A 22,942-nucleotide genomic window follows, 5' to 3' on the forward strand; every position below is an offset into this window, starting at 1 on the left:
AGTATGTCTATGCATGTGTATGTTCAGCTGAAAGGCACAGAAGTAATAACATGGGTCACAAGCAGTGATGTGCATGTTGCACATGTGTGTAATATCACTGTCACTGCATACAACAAAATAAAATGTGTACTGCTACTGATTGTTGAAATGCCATGACACTGATATGGGTACTACAGTAGGCATGCTTATCACATAGCAATCAGAGAACTGTGTTATGACCCACTGTCCATGCCTACCACTAACAGCTATATCAACACCCATATACATTGGATATCAAAGTGTACACACCCCTGTTGTAATGCCAGGTCTGTGTGCTGTATGCCAATGAGACCAGAGAAAGTCATGTTAAAATGTTTCTTACCTCAAATGTGACCCATAACCTGTACAATTCCATTGAAAAAGAAACAACGCTGTTTCATGGGAGGTGAGCATCCATTGCTAATTGAAGATGTGATATGACATTAGAGTATAAACCAAGACAAATGGATGCTGTAATCATCTCAGCAGGTGTTTACACAACATATCAGTGTAAGGGTGTGCACACACATTCAACTGGCTTACTGTACTGAGTATTATTTCTCATATGTTTCCACAGGACAGGTTGTTATGTTCCCTACTGAACTGAGCAGGCTATAGGACACATCACAAGTGGGGATTGTGTTGACATGCGCTTTTGTAGGGTCATGTTCCAATTGCACAAGTACCATGCATTGTAACAGGGGTGTGTACAGTTCATATCCACTGTAGCTATGTGGAATCAGCAGTACCTTACCTGTACAACTCTCATCCACCAACGATAGAGTAATCCCCCTTGCTGGACAGCATCAAGACACAAAGCACATAATAGGTTGCTATAGTGGCTCTACAGGATCACACAGGTGCAGACCACAACTTGTAAGCAAGTGCACCTCTATTTGAGCAAGCATGTAGGGTCACAGGTGATTTCCTATAGGACTGACTATGACTAGAAATCAGACATATCCAAACCACAGAGGCCAATTGCAGCCATGACTCCAAATATGTACGCAGTCTCAGAGCCAGTAACACAAGTGAACCTGTACTGGGGGTAAAGCACACCTCATACACGCATGCCATGGATACAGGCAACCTGCATCAGACAGAATAGGTGGGAACAGTGGCATCCTGTCCACAACATTAGTACAGGGGAATATGCACATCACCCACACTCCTGCCCTCATCAATGGTGAGCATGGACATAATGCCAACTAATAGCAACAACAGCAAGTCTCCATGGGGCATAAGAATATCATAGTTTGCCTCCTACATGAACACAGGCATGTGCTCACAGTTCCATCACACACTACAGTCAAATGCACACATGCCACCATCCACACACCAACCACATGGAAGATAGCCACTGTCATCCCTCTACACAGAAATGAATGGTGAATAGTGGATTATTTCATTAAGTGTCCAACACTGGGGGAACTGGACAGGTCAGAGCCAGGAGTATAATGCAAGATGTCAAAGCCATGATAGCTTACACTGATGTGGTATAGTCTGGATTATTTGCAAGTAAATATCCACTGTTGATGTGCATGTGGACAACCATATAAGGTCCTGTGACCTATTTTCCTGTTTATGTCTTCCAGGACCAATGTCCCGGGAATGTCTGCCTGTATTCACAAACCTGGAAAATGATGCAATCATCCAATACCTCATCATGCATCATGCCATACTCTTCAGCTGCAGGGTCTAGGATCTGCAGGAAAGGACAGCCATGTGGAATGAGCTCGTCCACAGGGTAAACAATGTCAGCCTGCACAACTGAAATTATGAGCATGTGCGGCATCGCTGCACAGATCTGATCTGCTACACCTGCCAGCGTGCTGCTGCAGTTAGGAGGGAACAGCTAGCCACAGGTGGGGGTCATGCCATCTAGCCCCCACTGACACATGCTGAGGAGCTCCTCACCAGCCTTGGGGCACTCGCCTGGCAGCCAACCCAGCAGGCTGAACACAGCATTGTGGAGGTGGGTGCCACCCAGACAATGGATGAGGAACGTGCGGGTAAGGCCCAAGGCCACATTACTAGACCACTGTTGCTTATTGATTTTCATCTGTAAAGTATCTACTTGCATATGTCAAATAAGATAGTCTGGTGCTGCAGTGTAGTAATGAACAGATGTGCATAATCTCTAGTATTGTGGGTTTGTACTGTCAATTTTTTGAAATGCTGCTCCCACCCTGTACCAATGCCACAGGTGTGGCTACTGACATTACTTCTCTCACACAACTATTTAGATCTCTCTGGTATACAACTGGGGCAGCAGCCTGTAGCTGGTGAATATGGAGTTGTTTTGTTCAGATTTACCATACACCGGCCATGTTATGTCCATGCCATTAGCCATGCACACATTTAACACACCTACCCATAATGCATGCTGTACATGTTCACTTATTGTTGGTGTTAACTGCACTGCCTCACAGTGGTCACCATGGTATCATATCTGAAGGGTATGTAAGAGTCTTGCAGTGTACCTAACAACCTGTTAGTGCAAGATGTGTGGACAGAGATGAACATAATTGTAAGACAAATGGCCTACAGTAGGGACATGTCTGAAACATTACCCCTATACAGTTGCTACAACAGTATATACATCACTATTACAATGGCAACTGTTCCTAATATAAACAACAGCAAATCACAGTACCACATTCCACACCTTTTACAGCCTGTAATGTGATCCTAACATGACCAATGAATGAGTAATATGGAATCGTATGTTAGGACAGCAAATAGGTTCATAGGTTCATAGGTTCATTCTAGGCTATCTGCCCTAGGGCATTTATAAGCCTAGCCAGAGTGTGTTTGGCTTTCGCCACCCATTTTAAATGAATTTTGCTATGCCCTTTTTCGAGGTTAGTATACTGTGCCTCGGTCTAACAGTGACACAGAAGTGATACCTGGGGTAAACCTATGATCTCCCATCCACTCATCAAGATTCCTCTTGAAGAGAGTCAATGAGGGAGTCTGCTTAACCTGGACTGGGATATTATTCCAGAGTGAAGGGAGCCTCTGGGTTATGAATCTGTCCCTCCAGCATGCCCTATTTATTTCAGTGCTGAGGTTCAAGTCTCTTGAGCGCGTAGCTGGATCGGATTTGGATTTTCTGAGGTGTAGCATGTCTTTATACATGGACATGGCTTTATACGTGAGGCACAGATCACCTCTGAGCAGGCGGTATGCCACTGAATAGAGCTGGAGTTTCTTTAACCGGGCAGCATATGGCATCTGTTTGAGCCCTTTGATCCTCTTGGTGAGGTACTTTTGGGGTCTTTCCAGTTGCTGCAGGTGTCTGGTAAGGTACATCCCAAAAGAGGCATTGTACTCAATTATGGGCCTGATGAGGGATGAGTAAAGAGACACGATGACCTCCCCTGATCTAGATGTGAAACCCTTCATAATTAGGTGGGCTATATAAAATGTTTTTCTAACCACTTTGGCAACGTGGTTTTCAAATGAGAGATTGCTATCAACTTGGGTCCCCAGGTCCCTAATTACTTCTTCCGTACTTGATGGATTACCACCTATGTGGTAATTTGTGGGCACTTTGTTTTTGCCAAAGGGGATGACTATACACTTTTTGGCATTTAGCTTGAGACCACGGCTCTGGCACCAGTTGTCTGTTTCTATGAGGCCCTTTTTTAGTATGCTTGTGTTGGCTGGAGAGTCGATTATGGCACCTAGTTTGCAGTCATCTGCGAACTTGGTCAGCCACAGTCCTTCCATGTTGGCCTGTACCTCCGAGAAATATATACCGAACAAGAGAGGTCCCAGGACTGAGCCTTGTGGGATGCCACTTGTAACTGGTTTGGAGTCTGACATGGCTCCAGCAATTCTAACCATGTGGGTTCTGTCCTTGAGCCAGTTTGCAACCCATCTAGTGACATAGGAGTTTATATTTAAGCTGGTGAGCTTATCTATAATGCCCGAGTGGGGTATTGTATCGAAGGCTTTTGCAAGATCCAGGTAGGCTGTGTGGACAACCTTCCCCTCATCAATGGCCTTGGTGACTGTTTCAAAGAAATCGATCAGGTTTAAGAGGCAGGATCTGCCCTTAACAAAGCCGAACTGGGTAGGATCCGGTGTCTGTAGGTCCCCAATATCTTTATTTATGAGGTCCATGATGATCCTTTCCATAGCTTTGCAGACCAAGCTAGTCAGGCTTATGGGGCGATAGTTTCCAGGATCCGTTGAGGCACCACCTTTGTGGAGAGGGACCACTGTTGCTGTACGCCACTCTTTGGGTACATATCCTGTAGTAAGGCTGAGATTAAACAGTAGTTTTATGTTTGGGTTTAGCTCTTCTTGGAGTTTATGTAGGACGCAGCCCGGGACACCGTCTGGTCCCATTGATGCTGTGTTTTTTGCTTTGGAGAGGGCGGCTCTTACCTGAGCATCTGAGATGTCAGGGGGGCAGCACTCTGCTGGGATAAATATTTGCCCTTTTGGTGGGGAGGGGGGGAGAAGTTTGTGCTGAACCTGTCAGCTAGGATGTTGGTAATGTCTGTGGGTTCGGTGTATTTTTTGTCATTTTGGACTAATTCTGAGCATATCTGGGAATTCCCACCCGGGTTCCTAACATAACTAAAGAAAGCCTTGTGATTATCCTTAGTGTCCTGTGCAATTTTTCTCTCGAAGCTGGCCTTAGATGATTTTATGAGTGCCCGTAGTTTTTTGCTAATACTGATCAGAGATGCCTTCCCTTTTTGGGATTTTTCTCTATCGTGTAGTAGCTTCCTCCTTCTATTGTATAGTTTGTTTATGGCTGGGGTCCACCAGACAGGACACCTGCCTTTGGAGGATTGGGTCTTGGTTTTATTTGGGATTGCATGATCCATACATTCCTGAAGGTGTTCATAGAATGCGTTTATAAAGGATTCTGCGGTCTGGGCCGTGTTTTCCACAGGCCCGGGTCTTTGAAGGATTCCACCTCAGTTTTGAGGAGTATGAAATTTGCTTTAGAGAAGTTTTTCACTGTGGTTTTCTGGGCAGGGGGTGGGGTCAGGATGTGAATATCCAGTGAGATTAGTTTATGGTCTGATCTTACCAGTGAGGGATACACTTCTGGTCTGGAGCATAGAGCCCCCATGTTGGTGATGATCAGGTCCAGTATGTTTTCCCCTCTTGTGGGAGTGGTAACAAGTTGTTCCATAGCATTTGAGTTTATAAATTCTAGGAACCTTTGGGCTAGGGTGTTGGAGCTAGAGTAATGCTCCCAGTCTATGTTTAGGTAGTTGAAGTTGCCCAATATAATGGTGTTGTGAGAGACCTTCATATTTTCCAGTGTTCTCAGGAAGGCCGAGTGGGGCTCCTGGGTTTGGGAGGGTGGTCTGTAGCAGGTTATAAACTGGAAGGCAGTTTTACCCACTGTTAGTTGCACATGGATAGTCTCTGATGCTTCGTGCTGTGCCACCAACCTGGAGGTGTGGGTATCTTTGACGAATATTGATACTCCCCCTCCTTTTGTGCTTTGGTCCAAGTTTTGGGGCCGAAAAGCATGGTATGAGGTATAACCTGGTAGTGCTGGGGTGCTCTCGGGAGCCTTGAACCAGGTTTCTGTTACTGCACAGATATTGATGTTCTCCATGCTAAGGACAGTTTTGAGTGCGTGCATCTTGAGGTTTAGACTTCTGGCATTGGGTAGCATTACTCTTAGTTTCTTATCCCTTGTAATACCTATGGAGGTGGATTTGTCTTTTGAGCCTTGCCTAAAAAAGGCACTATGGGGGTGGCAAGAGCCTTTGCCAATATCCGAAAGCTCAAGGGTGACAGGTGCAAGCCATCCCTAGCGAAGCATCGTGGCTTGTCGAGCATGTCATCCCAGGCTGACAGGCATTGGATCCCCTTTGAATGACACCAATACTTAAGCCAATTGTTGAAATTGATCATCTTGTTTTCATATTGTGGCATCATTCTTGGTGAGGGTAAGATGCTACTCAAGGTCAGGGTCATACCGGCCTGGGCTACATGCTCAGAGAGCTCCTCTATGTCTCTTTTCATGTAGTCCAGGGAGGTACGTCTCAGGTCATTCACACCAGCATGGACAATGACTGAGTCATATGTGTACTTGCCTTGGAGTGACCTGAGTGCTTGTGTTATGTGACGGATCCTAGCGCCCAACATGCAGCACACCATGACCTTCTCCTTGTTCAGCCTGGTGAGCGGGACGTCAGTGTGCCTGATGATAGAGTCACCTATTACAAGTGTATCAGGTGTGTTGTTTAGCCTTAAGGGCTGTGACGGTTCGGCACACTGGCTTTGTGAGCTATGTGTTGCACGTGTTTTGTTTTGGTGTAGCGGTTGCTTGGGTGTCTGCTTTGGAGGTCTCTGTTGCTTAGGCAGATTTTTATTTAGAGCCTCCGAGTATGTTTTTGTGTGTTTATGTGCTTGGTTTGCTAGGTGGTAGGTCTATGTGAGACTGGAATTGTAGTGAGTGTGGTTTCCTTCTCCTCCTGACTGGTTACGCCAGTACTGAGTTGAGAGAGCTTAACCTCCAGTTTGGCTATATGGTTGCATCTCTCACATGTGTTGGAATTTGTCGGGAGGAGGAGAGGGTTGTCTGTGTATATGAGGCAGTTATAACATTGCCTCAAGATTCCCAGATTCACCAGCTGGACCGGAGAGGAGATTGACAACTGACCTTTGGACATGCTAGAATAGTATTGGTAATTCCTTTATAATTGGAAAAAAAGGGCCAATGCGGAACAAGGTACTCAAGGGGAGTTTGTGAGGGTGCAGTGCTTTTAATTTTTTAGTGCTGACTTATATAATTGCTTTAGTGAGCAAGTGCCAGGCTTTAGAGTAGGAATAGGGTGTATATTATGAGAACTAGATCAGTTCTAAGGGAAAAAGTGAAGAGCAGACTTTGTGGAGCCGAGAATGGTTTAAACCCAATTAAGCGGAGCTGCCCGATGCTGCTCTATGCGCAAAATCACACAAAGCCACACCAAAGCGGGTTTTATACAGAGGGACTTGAAAGAGCTAGAAAATGGCCCAAAACGGCCAATAGACTACCAAATTCTTGTGCTGGGAACACTCCTCCAGAGATAGATAGGCTGCTCTAACCTCCCCACTGCCACTGGTGAACAAAGAAGCCTCCCTTCCCCTGTATGGGGAATACATACCTTAACAAACCCGGGAAGTATATGTGTGCACACACTCCAAATAACATATTGTGGAAGCAGCTTGTGATGTACTGACAGCACTCACTCTGCTTGAGTACAGACCTTCCTTCAAGTACAGGGCCTCAATGTCACACCAAGTAATGGTCTGCTGTCCAAGAAGTATGTCCATGGCATTTGTCCACTCACCTCTAACAGAGGTAGCTGTGGCTTGCACACATCTTACAAACCATGAAATGGATCCCATATCTGAAAGGTAGCACTCAGGAGTGGGAAAAGTAGCCTTACCTCACCATTGCATATACCATTGCAAACAGTGCAGACAGTCATGTATGTGTGTATGAAGTATGGGACAACATTGATGTAGAAAATAAACAGATGCCCGTCCAAAACAGATGACAAAACAAGTTGCAAACTGGTCATGGAGGCTGCCCAGAAACATGCAGCAATACTGAAAGACATGCAGGAATGTCTAGCAAGTACTGCCTGAGCAGTACCTGTGTTGACAATTGCCTGGATTCTGCATAGGTGTTGGCTATGAGTTAGGGTAATCAGACGGAAGAGTTGTCAAACATGATACATCATCCAGGGCTCTTTGCAGGTAGCATAAACATAACATCAAGTCTCCCAAAGGCATGTGTTGCAATGTATAATGGTGTCATGAGACCAAGGCTCAAACCTACAGAGAGCATTCATAAAGATATGTGTGGTGCACAAGCAACACCTCACTCCACCTCAGGGCCACCATCCCCAAAATTTAGCTTGCTGGTGCCAGTGTACATGTTTAGGTTTGCTGTTCATTAGCTGGAACTAGACCGATAGACATGGTGTTTGGAATTCGGAACACTGCAAAATAACACTCATGTTTGGCCTATAGTTGTCAAGCATCTGCAATAAGGATGAGGATGGAGAGGGGCGTCAGCTTGAAACACAACAGTGAACTGAAGCATACATCCAAAGCTTGCTAAGAATGGCTGTATCTGAATGCAGTGAAGGTTATGAATTGTGCCAGACATAACCCTGACTCTACAGCAATAGTGAAGCCACTGTGTGACCTCCAAGGGCTGTGCATATGAGCTGACCTTGCAATCTGGCAGAGTTGGGGGACATTTGTAGGGCAGAGTGACCAAATAATGGCAAGTAAAGATGGGCCATGCTAGTATACCCCTTCCAGGAATAGCAACTGCTGTAGTTCACTTAACAGGTGCTTCAATGAGCCATTGTGTTAAGGGTGTGCACACTTACGCAAACCACATATTGTATGCATCTCATTCAGCATCTGCACGACTAACACATGCCTGTGCCTCCATGATGGCACTGCATTGGATTGCACAGGTCATATGTCACATATCAGGTGTGTGTGATGTTAACAAAGGCAGTATTGTGGCCCCATTGCATATCATAGAAGAGGCTGGCATGTCAACAAGGGTGTGTATACTCCTCATATCCACATTAAGCTTTGAAGGTTGTCAGTGTAATTGGATTTTATTGCACATACATGCACTGCTGATGATGAGATCTGCAAATCAAAGGACAGGCATTAATTACTGACATCAGTCCTCATATCATCCCAGGTATGTGTCAAATAAACACATAGGGGCTGTGAGCAACAGAGCAAACATAACTGCCACACATATACACATTCAGCAATGGTGTGCACACTTGTGAAGTATGGTGCACAGTACATGCCAGTGTGCTGTACAGGTGCACAGCAATACTGTGTACATGGGTGCAGTGTGTTTCAGGGGAAGGGGCATCACTTACTAACACAACTCATGCATCACAGAGATGTATAATGTTGGTAACAAGGATTGAGTATGGCTGCAGTGCTGAGTGCCATATGTCATGCATGCTGACTGTTGGGTAATGAGAGGTCTGTGTAATATCTTTGTGCCACCTCACCTGTAAGTGTGTGTGTGTGTGTGTGTGTGTGTGTGTGTGTGTGTGTGTGTGTGTGTGCGTGTGTGTGCGTGTGTGTGTGAGTGTGTGTGTGTAAAAGTAAACCACAATGTACAGGTCTTAATTTACATTTCTTGTCTGCCCCTCACAAGTGGCTAGGTGGGTCAGGATCCCTCCTGCAGGCAAACTGATGTTAGTGTCCATACAGACTCTGACAATGATGATAGGCATAGTGAGTCACAGACAGGGTTGACAGGGGCTGAATCTGTGCCATTGGTTGACATCCAACTTTTATTCACCCCATCCTCGCACACAGTCTCAATGCCCATACATACCTCATCACCAGTGGCCATAGATGAAGGACAGTTGGTGGGTGGTGGCATAGGAAAGGAAAGTGTGGTGACTATGGCAAGTGCGTCTGTACACAGCAGCCATAGCTGGATGACCGGCGAGGTACCACACAAGCAAATGTACAGGGGGTGCTCATAGGAGGGCTAGTGGCCATCATGCTCCTGGCAGAAGTGCCACAGCAGGTGTCACCAGATGCATGTTTGGGCCATCATGGAGGCACAGGCATGTATGGAATGTTACACCAGAGATAGTCTGAGGCTCCAGAGGGCTACTCTTCCTGCTGTACGTGACTACACCCATGATCTTGCAGGTGCCCACCGTTATTTTGCAGAGGTCATGGATAAACAGTTGGGTGAGATGGCAGGAATCCTCGACCATGTAGTGTCTGTGGTAGAGCTTGTGGTGGGAGTAGGGCATCGACCATATGGATGTAGGTCAGCAATACCAACAGTTGGACGTCTATGTGGATGTGCAACAACTCACAGGGGTAGTGATGGTACCCGCACCAGCACTGCAGGGGGGTGCTATCCACACTACAATGCAGCAGGCCACATGCACATGATCCTGGCTCCTCCCAACAGAGATGCAGATCCAGTGGACAATTGTCATCATCAGGGGAGTGTACCATATCTGGGGTTCTGCCTGGTAGTGCCTGTGCAGCCATTGGCAGGCACTATTCCCATACCCGTGGCCAGACACGGTGAACTGTACACCCTGCCATGTACAGTCTGCAGCTGTCCAACAAACTCTTGTATAGGGCAGCCACATGGCAGAAATATGTGCATACATACACACACACACACACATCACCAACACAGCTAGAGCACCTCCATACCTACACACACCACATCTTCACAGGCCATTTAATAAAAAAAACCCTAACCTACACACATGATGTCAACCAAACAGCTCAGCCTAGGCCTCTGCAAACCCACAACACACCTTGTGCATATGATGATACCTGTGCCACATCCCTGTCATCCATACCATCGATGCAGGGACATGCTAATATGGTTCTGATGCACAGGGTGAATGCACTAAGGTTTAGCAGTGCAATGCTTTTTAATGTGTTGTCAGCTGGAATATTTAATGCTTACATGTCAGGGTGTGTAGCTGTCATGTGCATTTGAAGTATTCATCCATCTATTTAGTTAATGTTACATAATTTGTTTTGGACTGGGGACCACGAGTTTTGAAATGTATTTATAAACTTGTGATAAAAAGAATTTTGTATCACGACAATACAATGATTGTATTTGCAGTCCAAAGAATGAATTGGTTTAACTAATCAATTAATCAATTTAGAACTAGATGGTTGGTTGGTGAATGAATTAATTAACATTGTATTTAAGGAGATGTATTTGTGTGATGAATTGTTCCACTGAAGGCGAAATGCCGAGGTACCAGACTGACTAGTGAATAAAGGATTTGCTTTACCATCTCTGTGGTGGTATTCCTTACGCTACCTAGTGAAGTGTTTAATTCGTAGATGTGTTTGTGCTTGTCTTCATTTTATAATGTGTAGCTGTCCAGCCGTGATGCATTATCGCTGTTATTAACACTGACTGATTGTGGTATCCATAATGTATTCTGTTTATGTTCTAGGTGTCTATGTGTCAGCAGGATGTTGGTCTGCTGTCCTTTCCTACAAGGGGTGTGGCACTGTGATGACACATTGACTGTGTCATATCCCGGGTACAGCTGAACACAAGTAACAGGTCTGTTTAACAGTTACTGCATGTGCCACATGCCTGATAGGTCTGACGGGTGTATACAGGTGAGTGCATGGTGGCTGATGTAAGCAGCTCTTCTACAGTGGACAATGGTAAGTGTACTGCGTGGCACACACCAAATGTTTGTGAATAAGACACATACAAAGGTTTTGGTGTTGATGCAGTACACAGAGAATACTGTTCACATGGATGTATTTCATTTTGCAGTTAGCTCATTTTGGCCTGTGTAATTCCACAAAGACCAAATTGCCAAAACATCACATCAGTAAATAATCGGTCTGCCGATTTAATGTCATTGACAATGGTACTGGCGTGGTAATATGCCCTCTTCCCCAATGTAGTGCAATCCTGGAGTTGGTAAACATAGGTGTGCTGGTGTGGGTAGGACAACCCCCTACTTTGGAGGGTGAGGGGTGGCATAGAACTACACATAGTGTGATTAACAACTACTTAACCTCTTAACATAAAATGTACAGTATAACAGCACACTAAGCGGGGGGATATGCACAACAATAACCCCAATGTGGATGGCTGTGCCCACAACAACCACACCCAACTAGATATACCAACTCCAGTATCACTGTACAGCTGTACAGTGGGGAAGAGGGCATTTACACATCCACTACTAGTTTTGAGGGAATGAATTTCCAAAAGATGATTGCTTTGAAATGTTACCTTTTGCCAGTTAGTTCTTGGACAAATTGTCTCCTGGGACATATATTTTCTGCAAACTCAAGTAGATCCCTTCAAATACACACACACTTACTTGGCAACACTGAGAGTAGAACTCTTACATAGATACTTATTGCTACTAATGTGTACACACCACAGAGCTTTTAGGGTGAGGTATATCCCAAGCTTCCTGTTAAGTGAAGAACATCACTAGGCCTTGTACAGTATGGTAATGGGGGATGTACTGGGTATTAATGAATAATACATAGTATGACATAATGTCATATACACATTGACAAACACATACAGTCATAGACACATTTGATAGACCTGGGTTTAGCAGTGCTAACTACTTTGTCAGTGAGTCCATACTGTTACAGAGGTTTTGCTCACAGCCCATGCATCATTTGACTGGATAGTGTAATCAGTTACATGTATGGTTGATGGTGACAGCAGTCCTCATACAGTGGACCTTGGGACATGCACTGGGGTACCATGGTGTAAAGACAGTATACCCAGCACCCACACCCCACATTGGATATTGTACTCACTGACACCAATGATAATGCTCTGACATACCCACAATCACACATTGACCAGGACTGCAATACGAACCCTTGTCTATCTAATCAGTGCTACTACAGGGATATGAATTTATTGCACATGTCACATGGATAGTAGGGTGACGGTTTGTCATGGCTCTCCTAATGTCAGCAACATCACCATCCCTTATAATGTATAGCAAGGTTTAGTGTATTTGGAGAATGTGGCCTCCGAATGCTGTCTCCTACAAATATGCCCATTCACACACAATTGCACACACATACAAAGGTGCACACTCACACACAATTGCACACACATACACATACTCACATTTTCCAGTACTCACAGAGTAACCCACGTCTATCTACTGATTTGTAGTACAGTGTTATGCTGGTACTGCAAGCTCCAGGTAGCCCATAGGATGAAGAGTGTAACAAGGTACATTTAATGTGAATTACAGCAGCAGCCCTTTCTAAGTATAGCGATGAGGGGTGTAGTGGGTGAGAAGGTGTTCAGAGAATTTTCAACTACAAGTTTTCAAACACATAAACACTGTTATTCTCAGCAATGCACACTGACACATTTGTCAGTATTGAGGTCCATAGCTGCAGGTGTTCCTAGGTGTGTACCAGGCTAATGTCCATGGAGATATGAGAAGAGTAGGGCATTTGAGTACACTGGTATCATGCCACCTAACATTTGTCAACAGGCTAGCTATCAACCAATGCCACTTGAGTGATCCCCAGGGTGACAGTTAAGTTCAACATCCAATCATATGGTTTTCTCTTGCAGAGGGCCAGTGAGGTGCTCCAATTGACATGGGTGCAACATATATTTCATAACATGGCCAGGGTCTGGGTTAGGGACATGTACCCAAGCGTGTTGTGTTGACTGTGGTAGTCTGGTTGAGGTATCCATGGCATCTGGTACATACAGAGTGGGGTTTCCTAGCTGTGGCATCCATAACACAGCTGGGCAGACAAGTAAGTGTCAGTCAATCAGAGATTGTCAGTAAGCAGCCAAGATGGATATCTGACATCTGCACATCTGTACAGAGGACAGACAGAAATTAGCTAGCCAACAGGTTATGCATTAGGATGAATGCTTTGACAGATAGATGTCTGACACTGATAGGTATGCCATTACTACATGACAGCAGCCCTCAATGACATGTCCTAAACACATAGTAGTCTACAGTTAATATCAACATATCAGATCAATATCCAGTTGAGATACTTAAAAACATACAGCTCAATCACCAATAACATGATAGTCAGTACTCAGAGTCCAGCTTTGCATGCAGGGGTGTATGGTTCCAGTAGTACAATCTGCAATCTACTCTTACTTGGAAAAGCACTGTTAAAAGTAGTAACATAATGATACAATACATGGAAGTGTGACTGCATATAGCCTGTGATACTACCAATGTATGACACACATACAAAGAGAAAAGTTTGTGGTAATACCCATGTATACTCAGGTGTCCCATACGGTATGATCACACCCCTTGCTACTGTAATGACAGAACATAGAAGCATGTTATGTACATGGAATTAAACACACTTATTAAAGATGTCATTACCCTGCTATTTTATCAGACTGGAATGTGATCACTGGTTACCAGGGCTGAGCTATGCTTAGCAGGTGTAAGAATTGCTTAAATGTAAATGCTAAACAGATTTGCGCACTGGTAAGTGAAGTCTAAACAGTGTAAGCACCTTTTCATTTAACTGTACATTAGAACTGCTTACTGTTGCACAACCATGTGCAAACCCACTTACAACTTGCTTAAAAGTGCCTCAATCACTCTGTATCCAACAGCCCTTGTTCTGCACAGCAACAAAATGATCATCTGTTGCAGGTCTTGAAGCCAGGACCCTCTAGACTATAACAACAGCACTTAACCACTAAGCCATCTGAGCTGTAAAAATGTCCATTGCTTTTTCAAATATATCATTTAGTACAGGTACTGAATAGTAGTGAACAACTGCTTTGACTACAATTGTTTACTAGTTGTTAGTGAAAATAGTGTTGAATCAGTCATATTTTATATCTAAATATACACATATCTCACATAAAAATATGATTGTAAATAACTCCATGTTGTGGTTGCTAAAGGAATTTTGTACTTCACCTATTACACCTAAACATATGGTTTGTTACCCATTAAATATTATTATTAGTTATCGTAACTTTATATTCATGCACCCTAAGTATAGGGAATGGAATTTTATTGTATTCCCTATAATGTATACTCAGGGTATGCTTATGTCATCTACTTCTGAAGGAGCTCATTTAGCTATAGATAATGATCTAAAGTACTGGTATCAGCTGATATCTGATAATAAAGTTAAAAATCTAGATTTCTTAAAACAAAAATTTGATCTAAGAGAAACTTGCTGGTTAGAGGTTCAGATCTTTAGACAACATTTCATTGATAGAATAGATCTAATGTCTATAACAGTTAAAGAATCTATTCCAAAACTGATTGATTACTTGATATTAAATTTACAGCATAAAGTTTCTGATAAAGGTAAACTTTCATATATACATAAAATTATCAGACAAGAAACTTTTTACAGTGTAGATTCATACTGGAATTATTTCACCTCTATTAATGGGGACCCACCAACTCAACAAGATAAACAATATATATTGGAATCTGCTTATAGAACTATATCTTCCATTGTCTGGAGACTTTATACATGGAAATTTTTACATAGATCTTTTTATACACCTTTGATGATGAATAAAATAAATAATAAAGATAATCTATGTAAGAGATGTAACGTAGAAATTAATGCTGACTGGGCTCATATGTTTTATGACTGTATGAAGTTGAAAGAATACTGGAAGTCAATTAATGAATTTTTGCAGGCTCTTTTTACAGATAATTTCATTATTTCTAAGTCTCTTATATTATTCAACATACCTGTACCTCAATGTGTTAAAAATATTAAGCTTCCCTTGTTATGGTCTATCCTAGCAGTGGCCAGGAAAATAATAACTAGAAATTGGATTTCAGATACACCTCCTTCGTTCAATGAATTTAAAAATGTTATGAATATAATGTGCCATATGGAAATAAGCACAATTAGAATGAGAACAACTAGAAAAACATCATATTATATTGTATGGGGTAATTTACAAAATTTGTTAAAAAAATTCTAATTTCAATAGCACGGTATTTTAGTTTAATTAATTGATCTGATTGTAGTGGATGTCTTTGTAAATACTTTAGTTGTTTTGTTGAATATTATAATAATACCTATTTTTAATTACTTGTATAAAATTGTTATGATATTTCTCTTATATGTTAAAACAATAAACCTGTTTTGAAAAAAAAAAATAAATATATACATATCAGATAAATATGGTGGGATACATCTGAGAAGGTAAATACAACACACATATACATATATATATATATATATATATATATATATATATATATATATATATGCATACATAGGTTTATAGGTTCATAGGTAGGTACTAGGCTATCTGCCCGAAGGCATTTATAAGCCTAGCCGGAATGTGTTGTCTTTCACCGCCCCCTTAGATTAGTTCCCTGTGCCTCTGTCCAGAAGAGCCACTGAAGTGATCCCTGGGGTTAACTTTCTGTTTCCCATCCACTCATCAAGGTTTCTTTTGAAGAGTGTTAGTGAGGAGCTCTGCCTAATGTAGATTGGGATCTTGTTCCAAAGCATGGGAAGTCTCTGGGACAGGAATCTATCCCTCTAGCACGTCCTATTTATTGTTGTGGTGAGGTTTAGATCTCTAGAGCATGTGGCTCGAGGGGATAAGGTTTTCTTTAGGTGGAGCATGTCCATCAATTCTGGGTTGGACATGGCCTTGTATGTCTGGCAGAGATCACATCTGAGTAGGCGGTATGCAACCGAGTACAGCTGTAGTTTCTTCAGTCAAGCTGCATAGGGCATCTGTTTGCGGCCAGTGATCCTCTTGGTGAGGTATTTCTGTGGTCTTTTCAGCTGTTGCAGGTTTCTTGTAAGGTACATCCCAAATGGGGCATTGTACTCTATGATGGGTCTGATGAGCAATGAGTAGAGGGCCACAATGACCTTATTTGATTCGGATGCAAATACTTTTGTGATTAGGTGGGCCATGTAGAAGGATTTTCTAACCACTTTGGCAATGTGATTATCAAAGGTGAGATTACTATCTACTTGGGTCCCCAGATCCCTTATTACGTCTTCCGTATTTAGGGGACTACCTCCTATGTAGTAGTTTGTGGGTACTTTGTTTTTTCCAAAGGGGATGACTATGCACTTTTTGGCATTTAGCTTGAGGCCATGGTTTTGACACCAGGTATCCATCTCAGAGAGTCCGTTTTGGAGGATGTCTGTGTCAGCCAGAGAGTCAGGTATAGCCCCTAGTTTGCAGTCGTCTGCGAACTTCATCAGCCATAGTCCTCCTGTGCTTGCTTGTACCTCTGAGAAGTATATGCCGAACAGGAAGGGTCCTAAGACTGAGCCCTGGGGAACGCCTCTTGTAACTGGTTTAGAGTCAGACCTAACTCCCACAAAAATCCCCATGTTTGTTCTGTCCATGAGCCAGTTGGCAACCCATCTTGTGACGTAGGGGTTTATGTTCAGGCTGGTGAGCTTGTCCATACTACCAGAATGGGGAATGGTGTTGAATGCCTTAGCGAGGTCTAGGTAGGCTATGTGTACCACCTTTCCCTCATCTATAGCCTTGGTCTGCCCTTAACAAAGCCGAACTGGGTAGTGTCCAGTGTTTGGAGGTTCCCAATGTCTCTGTTAATGAGTTCCATGATGATGCACTCCATAGCCTTGCAGACCAAGCTTGTCAGGCTTATAGGGTGATAGTTCTTGGGGTCTGTTGTGGCACCACATTTGTGGAGCAGAATAACCATTGCTGTGCACCACTGTATGGATACATAGCCTGTGGAGAGGCTGAATTTATACAGTGTGTTTAGGTGAGGGGTTAGTTTGTGTTTGAGCTCGTGTGGGACACAGCCTGGGGCACCGTCCGGTCCTATTGATGCTGTGTTTTTGGCTTTAGAGAGGGCTGTTTTAACCTGAGTGTCTGTGATTTCAGGGACTCTACATTCTTCTGGTATAGTTATGGGGCCCTTTTGGGGGTGAGAGGCGGATGAAGTTTGCACTAAACCTGTCTGCCAGGATGTTGGTGATATTGGTTGCTTCAGTGTATTTTGTGCCATTCTGCACTAATTCCGAGCAGATCTGAGCATTGTCACTTAGATTATGGACATAGCTAAAGAATGTCTTGTGGTTATCTTTGGAGTCCTTGGCAATTTTTCTTTCAAAGCTCGCCTTGGATGATTTTATGAGGGATCGTAGTTTCTTGCTGATACTGATCAGGGATGTCTTCCCTTCTTGGGGTTTTACTCTTTTCTGTACTAGTTTCCTCCTTCTATTGTATAGCTTGTTTATGGCAGGAGTCCACCAGACTGGTTTCCTTTTCTTGGAAGAGTGAGTCTTGGTTTTGCTTGGGATGGCATGATCCATGCATTTTTGTAGGTGCCCGTAGAATGCATTAGTAAAGGATTTTGCAGCTTGGACAGCATTATCCTTCAGCATGGAAGCTTTGAAACTTTCCACTTCGGTCTTAAGTAATGTGAAGTTTGCTTTTGAAAAGTTTTTCATGGTGGTTTTCTTGTCCTGGCATGGGGGCGGAATGTGGATATCCAAAGTGATTTGTTTATGGTCAGATCTAACCAGCGAGGGGTTGACCTCCGGGGTGGAACACCAGTCACTCATGTTGGTGGTGACCAGTTCCAATATGTTGTCACCTCTGGTGGGAGTGTTGACCAGTTGAACCAGAGCATTTGAGTTTATAAATTCTAGGAAATGTTGGGCAAGGGAGTTAGTACTTGAGTAGTTCTCCCAGTTAATGTTTTGGTAATTGAAATCACCCAATATTAGGGTGTTCGGGATGGACCTTTATGTTTCCCAGTGTTTCCAGAAACACGGAATGGGAGTCCTTGGACATTGTGGGTGATCTGTAGCAAGCTACAAATTGAATTGCAGTTTTGCCTGTTAGTCGCACGTGGATGATCTCTGAAGCATTGCGCTGTGCCACTAACCTGGAGGTGTGGGTATCCTTGAGGAATATGGATACACCCACGCCTTTTGTATTTCGGTTTGGGTTCTGTGACCGAAATGTATGGTATGAGTTGTAGCCTGGTAGTGCTGGGGTGCTCTCTGGAGCCTAAAACCAGGTTTCTGTTACTGCACATATATCGATTTGTTCCGTACTGAGGAGTGCCTCAAGTGCGTGCATTTTGAGGTTTAGACTTCTGACACTGAGCAGCATTACCCTCAGTTTTTTGTTACTTGTGCTATTTACGGTGCTGGGTTTGTCTTTTGAGCCTTGCCTAAAAAAGGCACTATGGGGTTGGCAAGAGCCTTGGCCAGTATTCAAAAGCCTAAGGGTGACAGGTGGAAGCCGTCTCTAGTGAGGCAGTGTGGCTTGTCGAGCATGTCATCCCAGGTGGACAGACATTGGATTCCCTTTGAATGACACCAGAAACTTAGCCAATTGTTGAAATCGAGAATTTTTTCTATATACTGTGGTATCATTCTTGGTGAGGGCAAGATGCTACTCAGGGTCAGGGTTGTACCGGCCTGGGCTACATGATCAGAGTGCTCTTTCATGTCTCTTTTCATATAGTCCAGGGAGGTACAGCTTAGGTCATTCACACCAAACATGGACAATGACAGAGTTATATTTGTACTAGTTCTGGAGTGACCTGAGTGCTTGTGTTATGTGGCAGATCCTGGCACCCGACAGGCAGCTAAGAGTAGTCTTCTCCTTATTCAGCCTAGGGAGTGGGACGTCAGTGTGCCTGACTATAGAGTCACCTATTACTAGTATGTTGGGTATGTTATTTTGCCTTAAGGGCTGTGATTGCATGGCACACTGGTTTTGTGAAGTATGTGTTTCATGGTTTATGTTGGGGGGGGTTGGAGGTTGCTTGGATGTCTGCTTTGGAGGTCTCTGTTGGTTTTGCAGATTTTTATTTAGAGCCTCCTAGAATGTTTTCATGTATTTATGTGTTTTTTGCCGGTGCTGGTTTAATGGGTCTATGTGAGACTGGTGGTGTGATGCAAGTATTTCCCTTCTCCTCTTGACTGTCTGATCCAGTCTTGGGTTGAGAGAGCTTAGCCTCCAGTTTGGCAGTATAATTGCACCTCTCGCATGTATTAGTGTTTGGTGGTAGGAGGAGGGGGTTGTCTGTATACATGAGGCAGTTGTACCATTTCCTCAAAATGCCCAGATTCACCAGTTGGACTGGAGAGTACACCTAAAACTGCCCTTTGGACATTCCTGGATAGGTACAGTGAACTGTTTTACTGGATGGCTTGTAAGGTCGAATAGAAAGCCTTGTCCTTCTGTACAATACAGGAGGGTCTAGTGCTAGGGTTTATTAGTGCTTGCTATAAGTTTTGAGTAAGTGCCGGACTGAGAAATGAATGGCTTGAGTGCTTAAGTTGAAATTTTGTCTAGTTCCAAGGGAAAAATTGAAGAGGAGACTTTGTGGAGCCAGGAATAGTTTTACCCTAGCTAACCGGTGCTGCCCGGCACACAAAAACCAGGCAAATATGGTATTTATAGCAGGGAAATGAAAGCGCTAGAAATTAGCCCAAAATGGCCAATAAACTACTAATTTCTGGGCTTAAACTACTCCTCCATGGACATACAGGCTGCTCAAAGCTCCCCTCACTCACAGGTGAACAGATAAACTTCCTTCTATCCAAGTAAGGTATGGGCAAAAACAGAAATTTGTAACACAGCTCTGAATTCAGCACTAACCTAAAAACTGGGCTATACTAGCTTAGAAAGGTGGGGAACAAGTATATATTTTGGTTTGTTTTTTTTTTTTCAGAAAAAAAAGCAGATACACTCAAAAAACACTCTAAATGCACAGAAAAGGATACTTATTGTTATATATCGCAGATCAGTGTTGTAGTCAATGCCCCTAGTAATAAAGTAGGAAGAAACACAAATACAGTAAAAGCAGATGAATAAAGTGCAATTTTTATATATATATATATATATATAAAACAATAGAAAATGAACAAACTGATTTAAACAAGTTACCCAATTTACTAGACAAAAAGCTCAAAACTGAGCCCTGTTCCAGCAGTCTTCAATCAGACAAGTTCTAACTGCACACTCCTGCTACTAGGGTGCAGGGGAACCTTTCTGCAAAAAAAGATGGCCTGGATCAGTGCTCAAGTTATACAAACAAAGCTAGATTCACTAGACTTGAATGTGGTCTATGCTACAGCAAAAAGGTGCACCAATTTCAGAAAGAAACAGTTCAAATAAGCAGGCACAATAAGCCTGTGACCAGAAATTCCCAGCTCAGAAGGGCAGAATCCAGCCTCTCCTCCCACAAGAGTGCAGACCACAAACCTTCTTAATGTAGAATAATTGGCCTGAAGCCCAAGTGCTTAAGCCAGAACTAATACACTTTTAGAATAGTAGACACTGGGCCTTCAATCAACAATTCCCAGCTTAGAAGGATGTAAGCTACCTGTCCTGCCACAACAGTGCAGACCACAAACCTTCTTAATGTAAAACAGCCTGTATGAAGCCCAAGTGTTTAAACCAAAAGACTTAGAATAACAGTTACAATTTAATCAGGCTACTGCTAAGCAATAATAAATGCAGCAGAATAAATAAAACTGAGTACTTTTAAGAAAAGCAAAATAAAGTAGGAGGAATCACAAATACAGTAAAAGCAGATGAATAAAGTGCAAATTTTTTTTTAAGTGCAAGGAGAGAGGAAGGAAGAACTTAAGTGGGCTGGCCTTCTCAAATCTTCTCTCTGTATTAAGTAGAGTGAACACTAGACTCAGAATATCATCTCACTGTACTGGGTTAAGTGAGCAAATAAGATGGACCCAGGAGGAGTGTTCTAATACAGACTTACAGGATGGGCGAGCAATTCCAGAGCCACTGCAGAGACACACAGCGCACTGTTCAGAAACACTTACCACATACACACACACACACACACACACACACACACACACACACACATATATATATATATATGTTATATATATATAAAACTCTCAACCTCTTAGTGCAAAGGAACGTATTGTAAGTATTGCAGTTATAAATGTAGAATGCTGCTACAGTAACAGGGATTGTGTCAACAGGCATGTGTAGGAAGGCTCTTCTGAAACTGACATGTACACCATCAGATACTTACAGACATCATAAAATCATCATAGTGAAGTACCACACAAATCATAGTAATGATCCTGTGGAATACAGCAGAAATATTATCAATAAATGTGGAAAGTCTGAAACAATCTGGTCAGTCCAGATGTATACACAAAACTCCTTAGTACAAGATGTGTGGACCAAGCCTGACAAAGGGGATGTTTACAGCCATGCAAATGGGGATATATCACAAATACTGGAGTAGATAAACTCACACAGTTGATGCATTCACACCCTCCTGTCTGTCCTAACACATATTAACTAGAGGAGCAGAGGTCCCAGGCCCACATACTTCCCACTAGTTAGTGACATACATCTTCACAGCAACCCACACTGCTTTTTCAGAAATACACAACACATATGGTGGCCAGGCAACAGTACAAATATCTGGACATAATATCACACTAGGTAAATACACTGAGCTGCTAGGCATGTCACCGAGCACTGTCTAAACTACTGGCAGACTGCCACAGCAATAACCCAAGTTTCCTATGGGGGAATACACATGTAATTGCAAGTATAGCAGACACTACAGGCATGTAACAGCATGGAGTAACAGACACCAGTGTGAAAGCGCATACCCACAACCAATCTCAACACAGGCACAGTCACATTATGGTAAGCCTAATTAATAGTACAGAATATGGACTGTGTGAACAAAACCATCCTCATATTTGCCAGTCACACACTAACCCTACATATACTCGCCCAATTCACAGTGTATTCTGATGCCTGACTGTGGTATGGGACATGTCTCAGTCTGGCCCTACAAACATATACACTGACAGGGTACCAGAAACTGGAGCAGCATGCAACTTCAGATAGAACAGGACCAGGAACACTGACATCTACCCAGTCTGTACACTGACCAAATAACATATTCACAATACACTGCTACACAATATTGGCACTCTGTCAACAGTCACCATAAGTACACATACCTCACTACTGCACAGACTACAACAGAATGTCCAGGTTTTGTCCTCAAATATAAGGCCTCCTATACATAACATGTCTGGCAGTCTGATATATCACTGGCTTGATATCAGGAATGATGTCAGTAAATAATGATATACTGTACATATGCACCTCTTACTGCATGACATATAGACAAAAGGTGACAGACTTAGGGGACAGAGGCATAAACAGATGGCCAATATTGACATATTGCTGTGATAAACTGAGAAAATTACTAGTGTAACAAGGTTTGTTGTGGCATATCTCTTCTCAGGAATATGAAGTCAGTAACACACATGGATGTCACTATTTACTGACTGCAATCACCAGAGTATGCTACTGCATTTCTAAAGACAGAAAATGTGTGAGTAACACACCACATCTAAGACTCCA

Source organism: Protopterus annectens, chromosome 1.part1 (genome assembly GCF_019279795.1).
Source record: "Protopterus annectens isolate FY-2018-M chromosome 1.part1, PAN1.0, whole genome shotgun sequence".
NCBI classification, from domain to species: domain Eukaryota; kingdom Metazoa; phylum Chordata; order Ceratodontiformes; family Protopteridae; genus Protopterus; species Protopterus annectens.